This window comes from Mobula hypostoma, chromosome 25 (assembly GCF_963921235.1).
Source record: "Mobula hypostoma chromosome 25, sMobHyp1.1, whole genome shotgun sequence".
NCBI lineage: Eukaryota > Metazoa > Chordata > Chondrichthyes > Myliobatiformes > Myliobatidae > Mobula > Mobula hypostoma.
Window position 1 is genome coordinate 46,917,709 of NC_086121.1, and position 6,000 is coordinate 46,923,708.

Consider the following 6,000-nt stretch of genomic DNA (forward strand, 5'->3'; position numbering starts at 1 on the left):
TCATCCTTTTTTTTGTCACATAATTGAAGAATGCCTTGGGGTTTTTGTTTACCTTACTCGCCAAGGCCTTCTCATGCCCCCTTCTTGCTTTTCTCAGCCCCTTCTTAAGCTCCTTTCTTGCTTCCCTATATTCCTCAATAGACCCATCTGATCCCTGCTTCCTAAACCTCATGTATGCTGCCTTCTTCTACCTGACTAGATTTTCCACCTCACTTGTCACCTTCACCCTACCATTCTTTATCTTCCTCACTGGGACAAATTTATTCCTAACATGCTGCAAGAGATCTCTAAACATCGACCACATGTCCATAGTACATTTCCTTGCAAAAACATGATCCCCATTCACACTTTCAAGTTCTAGCCTTATAGCCTCATAATTTGCCCTTCCCTAATTAAAAATGTTTCTGTCCTCTCTGACTCTATCCTTTTCCATGATCATGTTAAAGGCCAGGGAGTGGTGATCACTGTCCCCCAGATGCTCACCCCTGAGAGATCTGTGATCTGACCCGGGTCATTACCTAGTACTAGATCTAGTATGGCATTCCCCCTAGTCGGCCTGTCCACATACTGTGACAGGAATCTGTCCTGGACCCACTTAACAAACTCTGCCTCATCTAAGCCCTTGGAACTAATCAGGTGCCAATCAATATTAGGGAAGTTAAAGTCACCCATGATAACAACCCTGTTATTTTTGCACTTTCCAAAATCTGCCTTCCAATCTGTTCCTCGGTATCTCTGCTGCTACCAGGGGGCCCAGAGAATACTCCCAAAAGAGTAACTGCTCCCTTCCTGTTCCTGACTTCCACCCATACTGACTCAAAAGAGGATCCTGCTACATTATCCACCTTTTCTGTAGCTGTAATGGTACATTACAGGGTACATGGGCAGAATCATTTCCCTGTGTGGAAGTATCAAATGGGAAGGGTACATGGGCAGAATCATTTCCCTGTGTGGAAGTATCAAATGGGAAGGGTACATGGGCAGAATCATTTCCCTGTGTGGAAGTATCAAAAACAAGAAGGCATAGATTTAAGGTGAGAGGAGGGAGAATTGAAGGGATTTGAGGGGAGAGTTTTGATACACAGGGAATGGCTGATGTCAAAACACAAGGCCAGAGTAGGTGGGGAAATCAGATTCACCACATTCAGATGGGTATCTGAATAACAATGTGTGTGAGGATCCAGACCTGAAATGGGCGAATGAGATTAGTGTAGATGAGCAAAAATATTGGCATGCTCACTGGTTGGTCAGTGTGTCCATTTCTCTGCTGTACAATTCAGTGACTTAATGGCACACTGCCCCGAGACAATCAGATTGATGATGAAACCCTGGGGAACATGAATCCCTTCCCACATATCCAAAGCTGCATCTTGACAACATCAGACATTAATGGTGAAATTCATTATCACTCTCAAAGCACCAGCACAGCCTTTTGAGAAGATCAGTGGCACGAAGTATAGAGACCACCAGAGAGACTGAACTCAGGTTTCTTCAATATCCTAAAGACCTGCTACAAGCAAATATCTCAAGAAGTGGCAAAGTGCTCAAAATGCCATGTCCACAACATATTCACTGGAAGTACAAGCGATTGCCATAGCCACCTCAAGCAGAGAAAGAGCATTTGTTCTTTCATTATTGGCACTTTGTAGCCACGCGCTGTGAGTACACGGGAGCCCTGTGCAAGCTGTGAATTCAGGGACCTACATCACAAATGGGTTCATCCTGTCCATCAGCAGAGGACTTAGATTTAGCAGGCCCTGTGTTGGTCTCATTGGTACTCAATGCTCACAAAAATGTTATCTTTGATCCCAATGAACTGCCTAAGATGAAAAACATTTACAATATACCAACTGTTTGTTATTTTGTTATATGATGGAACAAAAGTTCTCTTGTTATTCCTGCACATGGCTACAGAGGTGTGGGAAGTTGTCCATGTTTTCCAAGGTTTCCTCATCCATACTAAATGTCTCTGTACAGTATGCCATTGAGTCATTGAATTGTAGAGTACAAAAACAGATTCTCTGACCCACCATGAACATGCTCACCATGTCCATCTATACTAATCTACTTGCCCACTTTCAGTGCATATCTTCCCAAACTTTGTCAATTCAAGTACAGATTCCATATCTGTAGTTCTTGGGCAACATATACAAAATGCTGGAGGAACTCAGAAACTTTTGAAGGGAAATAAACAGCAGATATTTCAGGCTAAGACCCTTGGACTGTTTATTTTCCTCCATTGATGATGCCTGATTTGCTTCTCCAGTTCAAGATTTCCAGCATCTTCAGAACCTCTTACGTACCTGCACTATTTTTTTAATTGGCATAGAAATCATAGAAGCATACACCATTTCAATGGGAATACAAGAAGAACAGCAAATATTAGAAATCTGAAATAAAAATAGAAAATACCAGAAAGCTCAACAGGTTAGACAGCATCTGGGAGAAGAGATCATGCTAAAATGTGTACAGGGCCTGACAGAGTGGATGTAGGAGTGATATTTTTCCTGTCAAAACCAGAAGATCTCATCTCAAAATATGGGGCTGACTGACTGCAATGGGAAAGAACATCTTCTCTCACAGGATGATGGATCTTTGGAACTGTCTATCAAAAGTGTGTTGAAGATCCTTTGCAGTTCATATTCAAGGCACAGATGGATAGGATGCTTTGGAGGAACAGACACTAAGTTTTAAAACAAGAGTGAAAGAGATCAACAGATTTTTGGTTATTAAGGGACTGAAGGAATCTGGGGTAGTTCCGTCATGGTCCGGTCCGTGAAGTCCGTATTCCGGTTCATGGTCTGGTCCATCGACCCTTGCTCCAGGTTTTCCTGTCTACCCTGTTTCTGTTCTTGTTGAGCTCTAATTGAGTCAGCTGATGCTCGTTGGGGTTGGCTGCATAAATACCTTCAGAGACCAGGGCGTGGCTGCTGGGTTGTTCTTGTCCTTACTCCTTGTATCCCTTCCTTTGCCTTCTGTTTCCTCACCTGAAGCCCTGCCTTGTCTTGCCGGTAACTCTCGCCTCGCCTGAAGTTCTGTCTTGCCTTGCATTGCCTGAAGCCTTGCATTGTCTTGCAGTCTTGTCCTGGAGCCACCCTGTACCTACCTCTCTTCCTGTCCTCTGCCTCCGTCGGGTAAGCCAGGCCATATTGCTGTTACCTACAGTCAGTTCTGTCCCTTCCTAACCCTTGCCTCTGTTGGGTAAGCCAGGCCGTCTTGCCGTTACCTGCGGTTGGTTCTGTCTCTTCCTGTCCCTTGCCTCTGTTGGGTGGTGATCCGCGCCCTGCCCAGGAGGAGCCTCGCCCCAAGTCTCTAGCCTCAAGCCTGAAGACTCCAGCCTCCTGCCAAGCCTCGCCTCAAGTCTCCAGCCTCCTGCCGAGCCTCGCCTCAAGTCTCTAGCCTCCTGCCAAGCCTCATCTCAAGTCACTAGCCTCCAGCCTCAAGCCTGAAGACTCTAGCCTCCTGCCAAGCCTCATCTCAAGTCTCTAGCCTCTATCCTCAAGCCTGAAAACTCCAGCCTCCTGCCAAGCCTCACCTCGTCTCCAGCCTCTAGCCTCCTGCCAAGCCTTGCCTCAAGTCTCTAGCCTCTAGCTTCAAGCCTGAAGACTCCAGCCTCCTGCCTCCTGCCAAGCTTCACCTCAAGTCTCCAGCCTCTAGCCTCCTGCCAAGCCTCATCTCGTCTCTAGCCTCAAGCCTGAAGACTCCAGCCTCCTGCCTCCTGCCAAGCCTCGCCTCAAGTCTCTAGCCTCAAACTTGAAGGCTCCAGCCTCCTGCCTAGCCTCGCCTCTAGTCTCTAGCCTCAAGCCTGAAGACTCCAGCCTCATTCTGCCTGCCAGCCAAGCCTCATCCTTGCCTAGTTCTGGGGTTCGAGCCAGAGGCAAGACCCAGGTACTGGATCCTTGTCCAGTCTCTGGCTCGAAGTCCAAGCCCGGGCTCCTAGCTCTCTTGTGCAGTTCTGTTCCTGGTTCCCGGTTTACATATCCATGTCCTTGCCCTTACCCTGTGTCCTAGTTCTGTCCCTAGTACTTCAGTGTCTGTGTCTTGCACTTGGGTCTGTTCCCCCAGTCACCCTCCGTATGACAAGTTCAGGAAGATCACACTAAGATAAAAGCTCTGTCCCTAGTATGAACAGGTGCAGAATGGCCTTTCCAGCATCTGGTTCTGATGTTCTACTATTGATCGTGATTGTTTCAAGCGACTCCACTCTGAACAGAAATGGAAAACAAATAGTGTTGATGGGCGGCTGTCTCTATTGACTTCAGTGGACTGAACATCATGCAGCCCTGCCCAAGAGTCACTTCATCCCATAGAGTTTTCACATATCTCGTCACACCACTGGCATTTCACATCAGATTTGTAACTATCCCTTTACATTGACTCGAATGGTTTAAAAGGAGTTAAAAGCTACATAAGCAAAACATGGATAGAACATAGAATAGTACAGCACAGTACAGGCCCTTTGGCCCACAATGTTGTGCAGACCCTTAAACCCTGCCTCCCATATAACCCCCACCTTAAATTCCTCCATATACCTGTCCAGTGGTCTCTTAAACTTCACTGGTGTATCTGCCTCCACCACTGACTCAGGCAGTGCATTTTACATAGAATTTTAGTTAACAGTTTCAAAACCAGTTCAAAATTGACATTATCTGTAAATACTTAATCATTAATACTTCATTAAAATTATCAGGTTATATTCATTCCACTTTCAATAGTGATTCATGGCATGCTGAATTATACAATTTCATCATTAAGAGATGCTTTCATGCCAGGACCACCATTATTGTATTTTTTATTGTTATTGTGTTCTTTATCTTTATTGTGTTTTTTTTTGTGCTGCATTGGATCCGGAGTAAGAATTATTTTGTCTGTTTACACTTGTGTACTGGAATGACATTAAACAACCTTGAATCTTGAAACTTGAAAAAGTGAGATTACAGAAGTGGACCAAAGTTTGAACAGACTGCTGAAGCTAGATCCCTTGTAACACTACTCTCTTAAATTCTTTGGGTGCTTTCTAGCTTACAAGAAATGAAGCAAAACAGTCTAAACTCAGAGATTCTGTTCACACATCTGCACATTTCTTACAATATAACTGCATATATTTTCCAATGAACTGTTCTTGGAGAGATGAGAACTTACCTTAAGAAGAAGTCCTTACTGTAAAGAAAACAGAAGTGGAAGCACTCATGACAAGCTGCTGCCGAGAGGGAGAGGGGAGGTGACTCATTTGTTGCACAACTTGATCCAGAATTCCCATCGACATGAAGGCAAAGCTGAGCCAAGTAGTTGTTGATGAACATTGGTTGCCAAGTCGTCCCACAAGTAGGGTTGGTTAAGTAAATTAAGTTATTGATTTTGTGAGATTTGGAACTAAATATTTCTCCTATAATTTGAGGCCTGTACCTTATTCTGATTCCTTAAATGTCATTGAAATCTAATCAATAAATTCAGAGTTCAAAGAAAATTTATTACCAAAGTACATGTATGTCACTGATATTCAATTTCTTGCAGGCATACTCAATAAATCCAATACCCAAACTAGACTGTATCAACAGGGCAGAAATGTGCGAAAGACAACAATCTGTGCTAGTACAAAAAGAAAGAAGAAAGAAAAACTAATAATAATAACAAATAAATAAGCAATAAGCATCCAAAACATGAGATGAAGAGTCTTTGAAAGTGAGTCCGTAGGTTGCCAGAACAGTTCAGCGATGGAGCATGTAGATGTGCTCATTGGTGGGGAGGAATTTACCCCTGATGTACAGGGCTGTATCCACTGCTTTCTGTAGGATTTTCCATTCAAGGGCATTGATGTTTCCATACCAGGCTGTGATACAGCCTGTCAATATACCCTCCACCACACATCTCTAGAAGTTTGTCAGAGTTTTAGATGTTATGCTGAATCTTTGCAAATTCTTATGGAAGTAGAGGCACTGCTGTGCTTTCTTCATATTTGCACACATTCTGGGCCCAGGACAGGTCCTCTGAAAAAACACT

General features: G+C 44.1%; 1 protein-coding gene across 1 annotated transcript in view; it reads right to left on the reverse strand.

Moving 5' to 3' along the window:
• LOC134337960 (complement C1q subcomponent subunit C-like) overlaps window positions 1-5,236 on the reverse strand; it is a 38,773-nt gene extending 33,537 nt beyond the window's left edge. The window contains exon 1 of the mRNA XM_063033404.1: window positions 5,143-5,236. The gene's annotated coding sequence lies outside the window, so the exon portion shown is untranslated. The remainder of the gene's footprint in view (window positions 1-5,142) is intronic.
• Window positions 5,237-6,000: the final 764 nt, after the last annotated feature.